Here is a 19293-nt window from a genome sequence, read left to right on the forward strand (position 1 = left end):
GCAAAAATATTTCACAATATTACTGTTTTTACTGTATTTTTGATTAAAATAAATGCAGCCTTGGTGCGCATAAAAACATTAAGAAAATCTTACCAACCCCAAACTTTTGAATGATATGCAACATTGTTGTCACATGGGCTCATGAATTTGAATGTTTAAATCAGAGAAAAGTTATTTAGAATTTTTAATCCAATTTTCTATACAAATGTCTAAATTCTTCTGATAATGTTTCCAGTTCAAGAATCACACTGGAAATGGAAGATCAAATGAAGTGCAATACAAATATACACTGTAAAAAAGAACTGAGTTTGTTTAACTTAAAAAGTAAGTTACCTGGTTGCCTTCAAATTTTGAGTTCATTGAAATAAAAAAAAGGGTTTTTTTTTGAGAATATGAGAAAAAAAAATTAAGAAAAAAATTGAGAATTTGAGGTTTAATCAACAGAAACTTAAAATATTGTTATCTGAACCACATTAATTATTGAAGTTGATTTGACAAAAGAAAAATTCGTTGTGATAACAAATCATGAAAATATTTTTTTTTACAGTGTAGAAGGCCATGCTGATATTCCACGCATGCATACCAAACAATTGCACAGCTACATACTGCAAAAATAGCAAGAGTAGTATGCAACATGCTATTCTGAACATAGCCATAGTGAAGGACAGGAAGTGTATCGGTGGATTATGGCCGGCTGTTGTTGTACTGGAGGGTCTAGTGTCTGTAATGGAGCTGGTGTGAGAGTAGGGCCGAATGAGGCCTTGAGAGTCTCAGCTGTTTGCTTGCTGACATATCGAACTCACTCCCAGAGGGCTGGATTTGTTACGCCCCCTTTACCAGATGTCTAACAACACTCTCAGATAGAGGGGGCTGGTCGTCTGCTCACTTGTGAGAATGCATGATTCTAAAAACATGATTAATAATATCCGGTCCGTTTCAAAACAAGCCTCAGCTGACTTTCAAGTGACTGTGAATACAATAAGCAGTTAGCATTTACAATGCAATTCAGTTTTGAGCAGCCTACTAACCAGAATTATGTGAACAAAGTAGGTAAACCAAGGTTAAACAAGCAGATTCCTGATAAACTTCAAAAGGACATTGTAGTCCAAATGGAAGGTTTTATCAGTTTCCTCCAAAAGCGGTTTCTGTTGTAAACAGCTTCAGATAACGGAGATTACACTGCACCTCTGCACTATGGTCTTCCCTAAACCAAACCTGCTCAAAGCATCTATCTCAGGGATTGAACTAGGTTCAAGGAAGACCTTCAGAATGGTGCACAAGGAGTAAAAGATTTATGATGCCATTGATTTTTACTGCGAGTAGCTTTGCTTATCTCTAGCAAAGAAAATCCATCTTGCTTCAGTTACAGCGTTCCAGTCTTCTATTTCAATTCTGATACTATTGTATGTATAGATGAGCGCTTCTCTGAGCAGTCAGGAATGCAATGCTTTGTTCAGCGCAGACGGGGCTGGAATGTGGGATCAGTGATCTTTGACTTTGGTATTTGAGTCTGAGTCTCATAATGAAAGTCTTAAAGTCATGGAGCCGAGAGAGATGAATGTAGTGCACTACTGTTCAAAAGTTTGGGGTCAGAAACCAAATGTCCATTACCATATCTGAATTTCAGCTGCGAAGGCCTCCTCAGCACTTGATATACACAGTGATATGAACTAGTGTTGTCACGATACCAAAATTATGACTTCGATATGATACCTGACTAAAATACCTCGATATCGATACTGAATCAATCCAACACTCTTAAAAACAAAGGTTCTTTTTTGGCAACGATGGTTCCATGAAGAACTTTTAACATCCATGGAACCTTTCCATTCCACAAAAGGTTCTTTATAGTGGAAAAAGGTTCTTTAGATTATTAAAATGTTCTTTACCAAAAATGGTTCTTCTACGTCATTTAATGCGAAAACCCCCTTTTGGAACCTTTATTTTTAATAGTTAAGGCAAAAAACTAAAACGGTAACCGTAATTTTTAAGAAACTAAAAACTCACTTGACCAGCGTGTTCCCACCTTGCTCTTTGACCATTTCCTCCCCTTCATTTAAATATAATAATAATAATAATAATAATAATAATAATAATAATATTTATATGCCAGTGTGAACGTCCTTACAGAAATGTTTGCAACAATCACATTATCAATCATGTTAACATTCTCTAGGAGGATTAGGGCCAAGCAATAATAAAAAAATTAAAACCATCTTGAGATTAAAGTCATTATAATGCGAGAAAAAGTAAAAAAAGTCGAGAATAAACTCATTAAATTGAGAATAAAGTCGCTGTGTTTCAAGAAAAAACTCGATAAATTTCAAGAAAAAGGTTGAAATAAAATGATGAGAATAAATCATTAAATTGATAATAAATTTGTTGTGTTTTGAGAAATTAAAAAAAATCATTAAATTTGGAGAAAAAATTAGAAATTAAATGTTGAGAATAAACACGCATTTGATCAGTGTTGATTGCATACTTGACAGAGTTAGATCACTTAGTCAAGCTATATTTTAAGCTTTCTTTTAATAACAAAGAAATAAGCTACCAAAATTGTAGATACCAGTGAAATTTCACAATTCTCGATTCCAACTTCTGCCATACTCTTATGTGTATTTGTCTGCTCAAGCGCAAGAAGAGTAGGCTTGATTGAATGCCTGTTTATTCTCGACTTTTTTCCTCAAAGTTTAACAATTTTTTTCTCGAAACACGACGACTTCATTCTCAAAATTATATTCTATTAATAATAGATTAGATTGATAATAATAGATTAATAATAGATTAGAGTAATTAGAGTCTATTTTCAAAATTTTATTTAGACTTTTTTCTCAAAATTTACCTTGTAACCAATCACGTCAATGTACCGGCGGGCTTTAGCATATCATTAACTATGATCGATCTGAAGCAGACGAGTCTCAAGAGAAACCAGGTTATCCCACTATATTTTTCTGTTGATATGAAAAATCGGGTAGATTTAGCGATATAGCAGGTGTATGATATATATTATGATGTTATGATGAACTTATATGCAGTTCTCCACTGACATTCTGAGTTGTTTAAAGCGTTTCTAAGGATGCTGATTTTTAGAAGACAGCTGTCTGAACATGGTTTGTGTAGCATTAGCAACACATTATTAGCTGTTTGATAACAGTCAAGCAAAAGGCTAATCATACTAATTACCGTTATGTGTCCGACGTTGTAAAAATCAATACCATTGAGCAGCATTTACCTCAGTAAGTTGACCGAGTGGATCTCTGAGCTCGTGCGAGTGAGTGGAGGCGGGGCTAATTAGCATATTCATGGTTCTGCGAATACTAAATGAAACAAGGGTGTAGTGTTACATTCTAGCTATTTTAAGGCATGAAGAATTTTTTTCACAGGAAAAAATGTTTAAATATGTCATTTTGATGATCAAAGATGAGTTTTAAGGGACTACTACTTTTAAGTCGCAATCGCATGCTGTCTGAAAGGCAGCTTTCTGTGAATACGCTTCAGGTCTGAGCCTGGCATCGCGAGCATGTATGCATGTTTCTTTGATGCTTTCTTTGTGATGCTCTGCGCATATATATTTTACTTCTGTATGGAGTGGAAGCAGTGCTCTGCACACACGTCCTGACTCCTGCTGTCACACATCGATGCAATATACGACTCCTATTATAATGCTGTCATTCTTAAAGTACTGGTACTAATAAAATTTCGTATCGTACCATTTTTAATAACAGGTTATCGCGATACCTTTCTAGTACCTGTATATCATGCAACACTAATACAAACAGTAACCATGGCATCGTTTTTACTGTATCAATTCGGGCACGAGTCCTCATTCTTGGAAGTGGATTTGCTTTCTCAGCACCGAAAACAGCGTCTTCCTGACATGTAGACAACACGAACCAAACTCTTCCAGGTCTCAGCTACAACTAGTGTTTGAGGGTCAAAGTAGAAGTTGTTCGCAGGCAGCCAATGAAGACCATAGGCTGGCATTATGCAAATTTGTTACAAACCTACATAGGCTCAAGCAGGAAGTAAGAATGGAATTACTGACGACTCGTTTCAGGCAGTTCATATTTGTCATTCACTTTAATCTTTGAATGTTTACAGACCTTTTACATTCACAAACAGCTATATTAGACACTACATAAAAAGTAATACCCAAAAAAAGCTAAATAGGGGCTCTTTAAAAGTCTCATTCATGAAACAAGCACAATGACGTCATAAATAATGTAAGTGTTCCCACAGCTCAAACAGTAAAGCATGCAACGCCAAGGTCATATGTTCAAGTTCCCAGAGAATGCACGAACTGTTCAAATATATGCAAGTAGCTTTGAATAAAAACATCTCCCAAATGCATACATTTCTACATTTACTGCTGCATTGAACTGAATGAGACAATTTACATAGCAAACAGAAATTCATTAGCTCTTATCATGAATAAGACCTATGGATCAGCGAGCACAATGAATATGATTCATCGGTCTACCACATCATATGGTTTTGTCATTTACACATCGACACCAGTGCACACGTGGACTTGGACGCTGACCATGCTGAAAAATGCATAAAATGCTACACGTATAGGAAAATCCATGGAGTACTGCATGCATTTCTCTCATCCCTTCACTGCTGGAAAAAAAGAAACGTGGTTTAGAGGTCACATGTTGTATTTTGTCTGCCTCTCTCATTACATTTTCTGCTGTGGAGAAGCCGAGACCGAAGACGCCCCCCTCCTCCTCTCTCCAGACACACATTCATCTCTCTCGTGAGCCGTCTAATCAGCTCGTGATTTTGAGACCCATCTCTGTACTTATCAACCCCTCCCCGTTTACTTGAGCAGATTAAAGCGTCCAGGATTTTAGCGAGTGGGTTAAAGCTCCCTCTCGAGCGATTAGAGCTTCCGCTGACGCGCTGCTCTCTTTCTCCTGAGTCCTGCCACGTTGTCCGTGGTTTCAAACGGCAGCACGGCATTCCCACACGCTGACACAGTGACACTGCCTTCACTTTCCCTTGATTTTCCCTCGTCTCATCCTCTGCCTACAGCTGCAGTAGCAGATAGCATTTTAGTTCACGTCCACAAACACCACTACATACACACACACACTCAATATGCAGCCTTATTCATTCAGGGGTCACTATTCTCACTAGTTCATTTAGTCTACTAACAATGTCCAACAGTGGACATATATGCATCAGAAGAAATAAAATACTGTATATATATATATATATATATTTGAGCCAAATGTCATTTCCATCACATTTCTAATTTTGTGACTTCAAACATTTTTGCAATAAAATGGCCTAAATCCTTTAGGCCCTCATACTAAGGCTAATTTGATAGCTAAGCTCTTCATTTACCTTGGTAACCAAGTACATTAACATTAAAAAAAAAAAAAAAAACATATTGTGGTTGCAGCGGAAAAACTGATTTTCATTTGTATATAAATATATACACTGTAAAAAACAAACAAACAAAAACAATAATGTACTGGCAGAAAATTACCAGGACATTACCCAGTAATTTTACAGACATTTCTGTTAATCCTAAAACACAACGCAATGAAGTTCAAAATTCAAAATACGGGTAAAAAAACCTGTAAAAGAAATAAATACGGAAAATTACGTCAAATTAATACAGTACATTGTGTGTGTAAATATAAAAGTATGGGAACCACTTGCAGAATCTGTGAAAATGTGCAAAATTTTAACAAAATAAGAGAGATCATACAAAATGCATGTTATTTTTTTATTTAGTACTGTCCTGAGTAAGATATTTTACATAAAAGATGTTTACATTTAATCCACAAGACAAAAAAAAAATAGCTGAATTTATTAAAATAACCCCATTCATAAGTTTGTGAACCATTGATTCTTAATACTGTGTGTGGTTACCTGGATGATCTACGACTGTTTGTTTGTTTTGTGATGGTTGTTCATGAGTCTCTTGTTTGTTCTGAGCAGTTAAACTGAGCTCTGTTCTTCAGAAAAATTCTCCAGCTCCTGCAGATTCTTCAGTTTTCCACCATCTTTTGCATATTTGAACCCTTTACAGCAGTGACTGAATGATTTTGAGATCCATCTTTTCACACTGAGGGCAACTGAGGGACTCAAACACAACTATTAAAAAAGGTTCAAACATTCACTGATGCTCCAGAAGGAAACACGATGCATTAAGAGTCGGGGGGTGAAAACTTTTGAACAGGATGAAGAGGTCCAAATTTTTCTTATTTCACTTGAATATCATTTTTTTTTTCATTTAGTACTGCCCTTCAGAAGCAACAGAAAATACTTGCATGTTTCCCAGAAGACAAATTAAATACAATTTACTTTGATCTTCAAATGCCAAATGTTTTCACCCCCCATCTATTAATGCATCATGTTTTCTTCTGGAGCATCAGTGAATGTTTGAACCTTTTTTAATAGTTGTGTTTGAGTCCCTCAGTTGTCCTCAGTGTGAAAAGACGGATCTCAAAATCATTCAGTCACTGCTGGAAAGGGTTCAAATATGCAAAAAATGCTGGAAAACTGAAGAATCTGCAGGACCTGGAGGATTTTTCTGAAGAACAGAGCTCAGTTTAACTGCTCAGGACAAACAAGAGACTCATGAACAACCATCACAAAACATAAAACAGTCGTAGATCATCCAGGTAACCACACACAGTATTAAGAATCAATGGTTCACATACTTATGAATGGGGTTTATTTTAATAAATTCAGCAATTTTTTTTTTGTCTTGTGGATTATATGTAAACATCTTTTATGTAAAATATCTGACTCAGGACAGTACTTAATAAAAAAATAACATGCATTTTGTATGATCTCTCTTATTTTGTTAAAATTTTGCACATTTTCACAGATTCTGCAAGTGGTTCACATACTTTTTCTTGCAACTATATATACATATACATACATACATATATATATAAAATAGTAGTAGTAAAGTAGTAAAAATATATAAAAAGCTTGAATGTTTGGGACATAAAGGGCAAAAACTGTTCAAAAACAGCAAAATAAATGAAGACATAATTTAAAAACAAATTACAAAATTGGGTGTTTTAAAGATCCATGAAAGAATGGGACAAATATGTCCTACCCAAACTTCCCGTTTCAATAGGAAATACATTCAAGTCCTTGGAAATGTGTCTGTGATGTGATCATTTAAATAAATAAATAAATAATAAATAAATAGGTAGGTAGATACATTTTTTTTTATTAATAAATTAAAAATATAAATTTTTTAAAGCAATAAAACACATTAAAACTTAATAAAATAAAAAATAAAAATAAAAGGAAATAGAATAGATCTAAATAAAAAAAAAAACTAAAAAGGCAAGGAAAAATATTCTTTGAATTTATAAAAAAAGGTAATACATTTATTTTTTTAAAAGTAATAACAAAATATTACATTAACCAAGTAAATGTAATATAATATAATATAATATAATCTTGTTTGTTAGCATATACACGGTTTTCCTGTTAGCTACAATAACCTAAGAGAACTACAGGTCCAGGTTTATTAAATTCACCTTTGCATTTAAACAGAAGCAGCCACATGGTGAAAGTGTTTTTCACTGCATTAAGAAGGAAGGAAAGAGAAGCGGAAGGTGAGAGAACAGTAATAGCATCTCGCTCTGTCTGTCACGCTGTCACTTTGTTCACAGCTAGCTAACACTTACACAGTACCTGCTAAAGACTGTTCGCTCAGTCGACACTGCCATTAATCACATCCGCTTCAGGCTATCACACACATAACTAACCCAGGGTTTACATAATATACAACTCTTATGATAACCTCGATTTCACTAGGGAAATATGAAAAAGCACCCTAAGGGGACATAGAGGACGTGTGGTTTAGGAGAAACATATAGGGCATTAAGGGCAAAGGTCAAGTGTCTGGCTCAAGGGCAAAATCTCATTCTTATGGGGTTGGGGGTTGACTATTAAACGCTCTTCAGCTTGAGCAGGATTTGGTGAAACTGACAGCCATTGCTTTCTCTGTAACATCATGACTGTGTCCCTTCGGTTCTCCTCTGTGAGCCCCGGCCAAACCTCTGAGGTTTCTATTTATACCCGTGAGTGGTGCATGTGTGACCGAAATGCCTGTCAGTGCTCTTTGATAGCTATATTTTCTCATCATTTAACTCTTTATGTACCACTGTGCTGTTTTTTATGAAACTTTTGACCTTCTGGAAGCTCAACAGAAGTTGATATAATTATTAGAAGTGTTTGCAAAGACAAGCACCACCATTACAAGTGCTCATACAAACCCTATAACTTTATAGGCAGCTGAGCAGCAGACATTTACTTGCATTTTATGGACTCACAGAGATGGATTATTTTCCTAAAAATCTTCAATTTGTGTTTATCTGAAGAAAGTCATATATATTGGGGATGGCATGAGGGTGAGTAAATGAGAAAAATTTCATTTTTGAGTTTAAATATTAAACTTTGTTGCACCAATTTTGCATTGTAGAGACGACTGCCCTGAAACAGTTTGATCCTAAAGCAACAACCAAACCAAACCAAAAAAAAAAATGTTTTAACTTTCCCTCCTCAGTTTGTGTTTATTTCATATCGTGCACAGCACGAAATATGGATGCAATTATGAAAAAAAAAAAATGAAAATATGCAAAAACCAATAGAGGCAGACTTTTATGGGATCCTAACAAGAAACAGAACAGTAAAGCTTCATCAACACAGCTCCCAGTTGCTCCATTCACTCCACTGTTTATTTCCCCAAAGGCTCCAAATCACATTACCCTACAACAATAAAGAAAGTGTAGACCATGTCTAAATATTACGCAGGGCTGATAAATCAACATGCTAAAGTGAAACTGTAATCAGATGAACTCTCTGTTGCACTACCTTTCCCTCTGTATTTGCAATTTTAGTTCATTTAATAAAAGTTAACTACTTGAGGAGGGAATTGTTTTGTTTCCAAAAGACTCTATTTAATTCACAATAAGTGCATTAACATTACAATTATGCTTAACCCAACTGCTTGTGAGGTCGTGTCAACACCTTAAAGGGATAGTTCACCCAAAAATGAAAATTTGATGTTTATCTGCTTACCCCCAGGGCATCCAAGATGTAGGTGACTTTGTTTCTTCAGTAGAACACAAACAATGATTTTTAACTCCAACCGTTGCAGTCTGTCAGTCGTATAATGCATGTCAATGGTAACAAAATCTATGAGAGTAAAAAAAAAAAAACATGCACAGACAAATTAAACCCTGTGGCTCGTGACGACACATTGATGTCCTAAGACACGAAACGATCGGTTTGTGCGAGAAACCGAACAGTATTTATATAATTTTTTACCTCTAATACACCACTATGTCCAACTGCCTTGAGTGCGCGCACGGCATCAGGTGCGTGAGGTGTACACGCTCTGGCGTAGTTTACACAAGCGCCGGAAATGATCTCTCGCGTGTATACGTCACTCATTTAATGGGTGTTGATATCCAGCCGAAGAGCAATCAACCATAATTTCAGATGAGCAGGCTCAGAAGTTGGGAATACGTGGAAAGTCACCACTCCCGAATGAGTTCGCATGAGAGAACGTAATCTTTTAGTTTTAAGTCGGTTTGAACAATCCAGATAAGCGCAAGTAAGTGCCATTTTGATTAGCCGTCGTACCTACAATGTTTGTGCACTGTGTAAACAATGAGTGACGTATACACGCGAGAGATCGCTTCCGGCGGTAGCCTAAACTACACCAGAGCGTGTACACACCTCACGCACCAGATGCCGTGCATGCGCTCAAGGCAGTTAGACATAGTGGTGTATTAGAGGTAAAAAAATTATATAAATACTGTTCGGTTTCTCGCACAAACCGATCGTTTCGTGTCTTAGGACATCAATGTGTCATCACAAGCTGCAGGGTTTAATTTGGATTTGTCTGTGCATGTTTTTTTTTTTACTCTCATTGATTTTGTTATCATTGCCATGCATTATACAACTGACAGACCGCAACGGTTGGAATTAAAAATCATCATTTGTGTTCTGCTGAAGAAACAAAGTCCCCTACATCTTGGATGCCCTGGGGGTAAGCAGATAAACATCAAATTTTCATTTTTGGGTGAACTATCCCTTTAAACTGTGGCCTTTTATCGGTTAAAGGTCATAAACCCAATTTGAAATAAAATCCAATCAACACACATGGATAGTCATTATGCCAATTTCAGTTTTTCTGATGGCTTAAAACTAAAAAATGTACACTATCGTTCAAAGGTTTGGGGTTAGATGTTTTTTTTTTTTTTTTTTTAAGAAATTAGCCTAATACTTTTATTCAGCAAGGATGCATTCAATTAATCAAGTGATGCTGTTCTTTTGAACTTTTTTATTAAAAAATGAAAAAAAAAAAAATGCTTTGGTACTTTCCACAAAAGTATTAACAGCTTTGCATCACAGGAATAAATTACATTTTAAAATATATTAAAATAGAAAACAGTTATTTTAAATTGTAATAATATTTCACAATATTACTGTTTTTACTGTGTTTTTGATCAAATAAATGCAGCCTTGATGAGCAGAAGAGTCTTCAAAAACATTAAAAAAAATCTTATCGACCAAAAATGTTTGAACGGTAGCATATAAGAAAAAACCTAAAGTAGTCAACCTCACTAATCAAGCTGGTTTTTGGATGACTAGACGACCCATAATTTCAATGTGCTTATGAAAATGATAGACTTATACTAGTCTGTACCAATAATAAATGTACGTTAGGCTGTTTTAGGCTCTTGAGGTCTTGGACATGATTCCTTTCCTAATCCTGTAATGACGAGACAAATACATTTGGATATTTTCTTATACTTATTTGAGGAATCATATCCTTATATAAAACAATACACAACTATTCACATACTGAAGTTTAATACTTATGGGTTTGTTCAATTCTCTAACCCTAAATACTAATTACTGTGATGCATAAATGTGTGGGTTTGAAGGTCATCTGTCATTTAGTGCTACAAAGTGTGCAAACATACAATTTTCACAATTCATAATATTGGAAATGAAGACACACATCCAGAATGGAAACAGCCACCTCAGAGTAATCTAATCTCTCCACCAGATGGCTTTTATATGAGCATGTGGGCGTTTATAAACGTCTTAAAGGGTACGTCTGCTGAATTGAAGGCATAGTTCTGCTGCCATTGTTCCAGAGGCTGAGGTCAGCAAAGCATTTATGAAGGCCAAGATTTAAGATTTCACATTGCTATCTGATCAAATTTCTTTCTATCAATGATTCTGCCAAAACAAATCATAATTTTCTGGAGAACCTTGAAAAACAATATAAAGAGAATAGTTCTGCAAGAAGACTTTCATTGTGTAGGTTGCAATTATTAAAGTGGACTTATTATGCCACTTTTCACGTAATATAAGTCTTGTAATATATGTCACGTAATATATTTCATGTAATATAAGTCTCTCGTGTCCCCAGGATGTGTCTGTGAAGTTTCAGCTCAAAATGCCCCACAGATCATTTATTATAGCTTGTCAAATTTGCCCTTATTTGGGTGTGAGCAAAAACACACCGTTTTTGTGTGTGTCCCTTTAAATGCAAATGAGCTGCTGCTCCCGGCTCCCTTTCCAGAAGAGGGCGAAGTTTTAACAGCTCATGCTTTGGTTGCTCAACAACAACAAAGCTGGAGAATCTCACGCAGCCAAAATGAGGATTGTCAGTAACGGTGTTCAGCCTTACATTGTTCAAACCGGAGTTGACACTGATGGAGAGACTCAGGAAGAAGTTACAACTTTTAGAATGAATCTGGACGTTTCTGAATGGTTAATGGATAAATTTATGTAGTTGATTCAACTCATCGACTAGCATGTACCGTCATGTTAATCTTTTGTGCAAATTAGGGCTGTACAATTTATCGCACGATACAAAAAATAACATTGAACTTAAACGCGATTGTCGCTTAAACGCGATTCTTAGTGCGACTATGAAATCGCAAAGGCTGTGATTATTTTTTTATGCGCAGTTTGTCAATGAAGTATGGCTCCAAATGCTAATCCATCTGAAAGCACTGCGAGTTTGAGTCACTTATAATGTACATTTGAAAAAGCAACACGCATCAAACATCTTTCCAGACATGACAAGCATTTATTAACATCTTGTCCAACAAAAGACAACATTTCATAACATGTTTTGACTCCAAACTCACTTAATAACGACAGTTGAGCATGTGAGATGATGTAGCTTCTTACACAGAATAAGGCAGTCATGTGTTTATTAGTCATGTTTAATCAATCAAAGCGTTTCAATCTTCTGTTATTCAGCTACAGCGATATGACGCATGTTATCTTCTTCTGCAGCAGGGCATATTTGGAGTTTCTGCGCAAGAGCGCCCTCTGGCTTTCAGATGGAGCAGCATTTACTACTGATCACAGAGCTGTACATCTCTGACAAGCTGCGCATAAAATAAATCGCAGCCTTTGCCAAATCGCGTGCGATTTAATTGCGATAAATTGTGCAGCCCTAGTGCAAATCCAGCGTTGAATTGACCCTCGTTTGTGAAGCAGTCCAGCGTAAAATGACAGCATGGTAACAACACTCTACTACAACAACTCTTCCTCTTCTCTAAAGCAGCACAACATGGCCTCACCCCCTTTGTTGCGTGTTCTCGGGGGCAGGGTTTATGTAAATTTTAGGGTTTGTGATGTCACTAATACAGGAAGAAGCTCGTTGTAGGCCATTGGTTGTAGTTCTTAAAGTGATTTCTGTAAAAGAAAATATCTCCCTTTGCATTGAACTTTGAGCGTTGTAACTTTGCAGATGTTGTTTATGCTCTAACAGCAACATTACATACTAACTAAAGTTAAAAAAAGTGAAATCATAATCAAGGATGTCTTTAATATGACACAAATTCGGCACACAGAATTTGTTACTCAGCAAAGATGATGATGATACTGTGACTAGAGCACAACAGTAATCTTCCATTATTTCAATGACCTTAAGGGGAAGTTTTTCCCCCATTAATTTTCTCCATTGGAATTATAAATAAATAAAGAGCTTTAAACCATGAAACAAACCAACCAGCTCTGAAATGAATCACAAAATTACAAACTTTTATTTGAGGCAAACATAAATAATTAAACAAATAAATAAAAATAAATCTTGATTTATACTCATTGCTTAGTATAAAAACAATATATTTTTTAATTTATTGCATTTAGCTATGTACAAACATATAAGTAGTTTGGGAGTTTAGGAAGATTGACTGGGTTATGTCATAAGCAGTGCTTCATGGGAGTGGGTGGTTGTTTTTGCCATAATTTATCACACTTACTTGTGACTTTCACAGAAACATCTATCATCATTTAACAACCTTGGATTTTATGGTAGGTCTATCTCCAAAGGTTTATACGTTACTGTTAAAAATCATTTTCATTTTACGATTTTTACTTCTGGAACCCTGGCTGCTGTGCTGTATTGCACAGCAATCAAACTAGGGCGAGGTAAAGTAAACGCACTGTATTATCCCTCCCTACTCTGTGTTTATAAAACAGGCCAAGAGGGTCATGAGCGTGGGTCTGTTTTGCATATGGGGCTTCTTAAAGCACAATCTGGATTAGAGAGCCTGTTAAGCGTCGGTCTCCTTCTTTCCCAACCTATATATGGATACATCTCGAGAACTGTTTCTTTAACGGCGCTCTGGAGAGGGAGTTTGGCTCATTCACACAAGTGTAATTCTCCACAGAGCGCCAGGCCGAGCAGCCAGACAGACTTCCTACTCATCTACCGATTTGGCTGTTGACCAATGAGAACTGTTGCACTTTCACACTGTCATAATAACAGCACTGCAGCCGCTCAGACTGATCAGAACTGAAGGAGCTGGAGTTCTCGCTCACAGCTACTCGTGCTATCGGTCTGGGAGGAGATAAGATTGTCTTCCAAAACTATGTGACAATGATCATGGGAGTTGTGGGGCTGATCGTACTTGTGCATTGCTCAGATACACACCCTTTTAAGAATAGACGGATCCAAGTTTTTGCAACACGTTCTTCCCTCACATTCCAACATTTTTCAGCAAAACTCCTTTGTCCAAGGCAAACAGATTCAGAGACATAGAAAACATGATGTGAAATATGGTTTCTGCTATAATTTCTACAACAGAATAATTTATTTTTAAAATGAAGACTTCACACTGAGACCTTCCTGTGGTAATATCATGGTACATTAATGGAATCAAACGATAATACCACCAGGGTACTGAATGATTCATGATCATATTCATGGTATTTACATGGTACTCCAATGTACTTCAGAAAACATGTCAGAAAAAAATACCAATACCCCATGTTCAAAACAAAACACGGTGATATCAGTTGGTACTAATATATAAGTATAATGTTTTTTTTTAAGAAATTAATATTTTTATGCAGCAAGGATGTATTAAATTGATCAAAAGTGACAGTAAAGACAATGTTACAAAAGATTTCTATTTCAAATAAATGTGAACTTTCTTCAAAGAATCATGAAAGCACAACTGTTTTCAACATGGATTATTATAAGAAACATTTCTTGAGCAGTAAATCAGGATGATTTCTAAAGGATCATGTGACACTAAAGACTGGAGTAATGATGCTGAAAATTCAGCTTTGATCACAGGAATAAATTACACTTTAAAATATATTCACATAGAAAACAGTTGTTTTAAATTGTAATAATATTTCATAATATTACTGTTTTTACTGTATTTGTGATTAAATAAATGCAGTCTTGGTGAGCAGAAGAGACTCTTTCAAAAACATCTTACCACAAACTTTTGATAAATAAAATAAATCCTAAGAATGCATATGAAATTAAACTCAATCTGTGATGTCTCCAGCTAGGCCTCTTAACTTCAAATCTATTGGTTTAAGAGGGATCAAACATATTTAATGCAGTTATATTGATTACAGATCCAAACGTGTTTTAGGGTAATAACTTTCAATGGATTGAGAAAAGCCCCACGACCCCATCTGTTACTGTCATACGCAATGAGGATAAAAATGCTTCAAAATAACAGCCTGCATGCTATTTTTATGAGTGATAATGGAAACTGATCTCGTTCTCGAGCTCCATATTCCAGGTTTGTTTGATCCTCTTGTGTTAAATCAGCCGCAGACAGTGATATTTCTACTCCACATTTATTCTTCCTTCTTTAAGGTCAACATCAGATTATTCATGATGTGCTGGGATACATTAATTTTACTGACATATGAGAGCTCTTCAAACACAGACTGACTGCACCAGATATCATCATGCATTGCAGAACAATAGCTATGTAAGCCACACTATTTAAAGCATTGCGTTCATGTGCAAACAGTGCAGGACAATCACCAATGTTTAATACTTAAAGCGTTAGTTAACCCATAAATTTAAATTCTGTCATTTATACTCACTCTCATGTCACTCCAAACCCATAAGACCTTTGTTCATCTTCAGAACACAAATGAAGATATTTTTAATAAAATTTGAATGAGCTGCACGATTCTGGATAAAACGTGATCCTGGACCACAAAACCAGTCATAAGCTGCACGGATATATTTGTAGCAACAGCCAACACCACATTGTGGCTTATCGATTTTTCTTTTATGCCAAAAATCATTAGGATATTAAGTAAAGATCATGTTCCATGAAGATATTTTGTAAATTTCCTACCGTAAATATATCAAAAATTTGGATAGTGGATATGCATTGTTAAGGACTTCATTTGGACAACTTTAAAAGGTGATTTTCTCGATATTTAGATTTTTTGCACCCTCAGATTCCAGATTTTCAAATAGTTGTATCTTAAACCATACATCAATAGAAAGCTTATTTATTCAGAATTTCAAATAAAATGGACCCTTATGACTGGTTTTATGGTCCAGGGTCACAACTGAGAATCACGATTTTTTGGTTTCAAGAGATTACGATTCTCCATCATTCTGAATATAAAACTAAACAAAATAACATGTAATTTACTAGAGGTTTTGACAAAATATTAATTGCTGGACTCTAATTGCTGGAAAAAATGTTTAATTTAATTTTAAAAAATGGTTTTGAATGAATTCAATGACTCATTAATAAATACCCGTTTCATTACAGGATGAATCAGTGTTTTTGAACGAATCTTCTGAATGAATGATTCAATGACAATACATTTTTAACAGTCACTTGTCGCCAACTAGTGGCGTAAGATGTAATTGATACAACCGTTATTTGAAACGCCGGATTTGTTTCAAAAGTTGGTTTGCTCTGTTTTGATCGCTATCGTAGACATCAGTGTTTATATCCTAAAATTTAACTTTTATTTCAGCACTTTTGTGATAATTTGAATATTTATAACTACTGTGTGGTTCAAAACTGCTCTCTCTGGCTCAAACACAGATTTGAATGTTCCGGTATGATTGTCAAAGGCTTAAAAGACGTGGGCGAATCGTTGTTATTAAAAAAATAAGATGTCATGGGTGTTTGAATCAAGATCGCAATCTTTTTTCAATTAACCGTGCAGCTCTAATTGACAGTCCACACAACTACCACTTTGATGCTTCAAAAAGTTCATCAAGAAATCGTAAAACTAATCCATATGAATTGAGCGGTTTAGTCCAAATTTTCTGAAGAGACTTGATCGCTTTATATGATGAACAGATTTAATTTAGGCTTTTATTCACATATAAACCTTCATTAACGCACACATAAGTTATGGTAAATAAGCATGCTTACTAGATGTGCAAGAAACAATGAGATTCATTCTTGTGTTACACATCACGCTTGAAGCGTCAAAGTGGTAGCTGCCTAGCTGTCAATGGATGGACAGAAATCGCTCAAATTGTATTAAAAATATCTTCATTTGTGTTCCAAAGATAACAAAGGTCTTATGGTTTGGAACGACATGAGGGTGAGTAATAAAATGACAGAATTTTCCTTTTTAGGTGAACTAACCCTTTAAGGGTTTGTCCAAATCCCTAATCCAAACTATAAGCAACAGCAATGGATTGAGCAAACACCACTAGTTATAAAAAGAAGACCTTCACCAGGGACGGCTCTTCATGTGTTTGGCCTTCCAGTCCATCAAAGCCACTAGCGAGTATGGTGGTCAGCACACATGCAACCCACTGAACTGAACTGAACTCCAGACACATTTAATTGGATTTCACAGTGCAGTGCTTGAGTAAATATCCCAAACAGACAGACCCTCAAGTAACTACACAGTCAAGTATAAACATGGCAGCAAAAAGAGACCCCGGTCAGGACAACGAGGCTTCGCTTCAAGGTCTCTGCTGTTGCCTTATCAGCAAGTGAGCAGCGGAGCATGTGAATATCATTACATGCACAACAAACATCTGACAAACTGCATCACAAACACCCTTTTCTCTACATAGACTACTGTGGCTCCAGCAAACTATATGATCAAGATACTCATTGCATGCTCTATATACAGTTATATTATCTCCTTTCTAAGCAGAATGAATGGGAATCACGTGAAAATGTCAGCCTGATCGTAGGGCATTGATTTAGTGACATGCTGTCCTCTGAGACAAACGTGCGGTGGCAGGATAATACATTATGCCACTTTGACTGATGACCTTGTCTTCAAGCACATCCATTCAGAGCACAATTGCTTCAGTATTGTGCAGGATAAATAAGACAAATGCTGATTTCTTTCTGGTAATCATTAAAACAAGCTTAATATAGTGTAAAGGTGATTTTTCAGGGACACAACCGTACAAGCGCCTATAATATGCTAAACACAAGGACTGGAGTGGTGGCATTTTTCTAGTCTTAAAGACATCCGGAGTCAAGAGCATTTCAACATCAGGCATTCCAAGTATTCAGCATCTAAGTTTCTGTTTACATCAACCCAAATGTGTTATTATTTTACCCTTTAGATGAAGCTTTTATCCAAAGCAATTTACAGTTGGGTGAATTAGGGTAATGTCACAATGTGGGGCATATTTTCCCTATATTATAATTACTTATGTCTATTGCGAATGTGACTAAAGTGTCATTTATTGTTCCGAAGTGTTGGGGTAACAATTGTACTGTAACAAAACATTTTCATACTACACTAATTTGCCATATATTTACTACAGGTTCTGTCCTTCTGGAGTCACTGGAGGTTAAGTATCTTACTCAAGGACACAACGGTCATAGTTTGTGTATCTACCCTTGTGGGATTTCAACCTGCAAGCTTTGGTTTACCAGATTTTATCTACGTATGGATCAATAATGCTCATTTTTATTGTTCAAATCATTCAAAAATACACTAAAAAAAAGCATTTCAAAAATCTATTTTTTAATACAAATCATTCTGATATTTTCTCTGCAGCTTACAGTAAAAAATGTCAAGGTGATGTAACCATCCAGAGAATGATATTAAAGGGGATCTATTATGCCCCTTTTACAAGATGTTTTTGCTCACACCCTATTTGGGTGTGAGCAAAAACACTCCATTTTTGTGTGTGTCCCTTTAAATGCAAATGAGCTGCTGCTCTCGGCCCCCTTTCCAGAAGAAGGTGGAGCTTTAACAGCTCACGGTTCTGTTTCTCAACAACAACAAAGCTGGAGAATCTCACGCAGCCAAAATGAGGATTGACAAGAAGTTACAAGTTTTAGAATGAAGCTGAACGTTTCTGAATGGTTAGTGGATAAATTTATGTAGTTGCTGTGGAGTTGATTCAACTCATCGACTACCATGTGTCGTCATGTTAATCTTTTGTGCAAATCCAGCGTTGAATTGACCCTCGTTTGTGAAACAGTCCGGAATGATGTCACTAGCCCGGGAAGAAGCTCGTTGTAGTCCCTACAAGCTGTTTGTTTTTAGTCCTTTAAAAAGCGATTTCTGTAAAAGAAAATATCTCCCTTTGCATTGAACTTTGAGCGTCGTAACTTTGCAGATGTTGTTTATGTTCTAACGGTAACATTACACACTAACTAAAGTTAAAAAAAAGTGAAATCATAAATCAACTACCCCTTTAAAAGGCTGATATTTAAAAAAAAAAAAAAAAAAAAAAAAAAAACTCAAAAGTATGGCATATTTCACTATTTCTTAAAAAAAAAAAAGAAGTAATTTTGCATAATCTTATAATTAAAATAATAATAATAATTTTAAAAAAAGGTTAAGTAATTTTGTTTTAAAATATTAATATTTGAATTTTTTTGTCAGCCAAATTAAAGTCAGTATGGCATAACAAACACAAAGGAAGCCATTTTGTTGACATGTGACAAGAAAACCATCAAAACAGAGAGGACCTCATGACTGTTTGTCTTTAAAATATCATACTTTTTTATGAAATATCAAATACAGCAATCTTGAAGAAAA

At 35.6% G+C, this 19293-nt stretch overlaps 1 protein-coding gene across 2 annotated transcripts in view; it reads right to left on the reverse strand.

Annotated features, from left to right (window-relative positions):
- Positions 1 to 19293, reverse strand: part of fgd1 (FYVE, RhoGEF and PH domain containing 1) — a 58879-nt gene that overhangs the window by 38144 nt on the left and 1442 nt on the right. The gene's annotated exons all lie outside the window — the stretch shown is intronic.

This window comes from Ctenopharyngodon idella, chromosome 8 (assembly GCF_019924925.1).
Source record: "Ctenopharyngodon idella isolate HZGC_01 chromosome 8, HZGC01, whole genome shotgun sequence".
NCBI lineage: Eukaryota > Metazoa > Chordata > Actinopteri > Cypriniformes > Xenocyprididae > Ctenopharyngodon > Ctenopharyngodon idella.